Here is an 872-nt window from a genome sequence, read left to right on the forward strand (position 1 = left end):
TGTACAGTTGGTGTGTGACCTTGCGTTGAACGTCATGTTGTTCACAAATCTGTCATCAGCTTCACTCTGACAGTATTAGCTATTCCCACCAGCATCTGACCTCCATACAGAACGCGAGCTTGTCTTCTCTGCCACAAATCAATCCTTCTTTTTTGCTAAAAGCTGTTCATTGGCTCAAGTAAACTCTGTCCTTGATGTTTTTCAGGGCATCAGTAAAACGGGGTCAGGCTATGATCAGTCTGGTTTGGTACAGACATGAAAGGGATTTTCAGAGGCCTTTTATTTAGATGGACCCAATAGCCAGCACGAGCCAAACTAACGTAGTTTACAAAATACCATGCAAGGACTGCACAAAACACTATATAGGACAAACAGGAAGACAGCTAACAATCCGCATCCATGTACATCAGCTAGCCACAAAACGAAACGACCAGCTATCCCTAGTAGCCATACACTCAGACAACCAGGAACATGAATTTGACTGGGAAAACACCACTATCATAGGACAAGCCAGACACAGAACAGCCAGGGAATTCCTAGAGGCATGCCATTCATCCACAAACTCCATCAATAGACACATGGACCTGGACCCCATATACAAACCACTACAGCTGAAACTGACACCCGGAAGCGGCAAGAACATCCATCAACAGACACATCGACCTGGACCCCACATACAAACTACTACAGCTGAAACTGACACCCGGAAGCGGCAAGAACAAACCACTATAAATACCGGAAGAAACATCAAAGCAGCGCTTCACAGGAAGCTCCAATAGCACTGATGATGTTCCCTAGCCAGGGAACGAAACGTTTGCAGCAAAAACTTCCAGCTCGGCGAACAGAACCACAACAACAGATGTAAACAGATG

The sequence above is a fragment of the Hemiscyllium ocellatum genome, unplaced genomic scaffold, assembly GCF_020745735.1.
Source record: "Hemiscyllium ocellatum isolate sHemOce1 unplaced genomic scaffold, sHemOce1.pat.X.cur. scaffold_148_pat_ctg1, whole genome shotgun sequence".
Lineage (NCBI taxonomy): Eukaryota > Metazoa > Chordata > Chondrichthyes > Orectolobiformes > Hemiscylliidae > Hemiscyllium > Hemiscyllium ocellatum.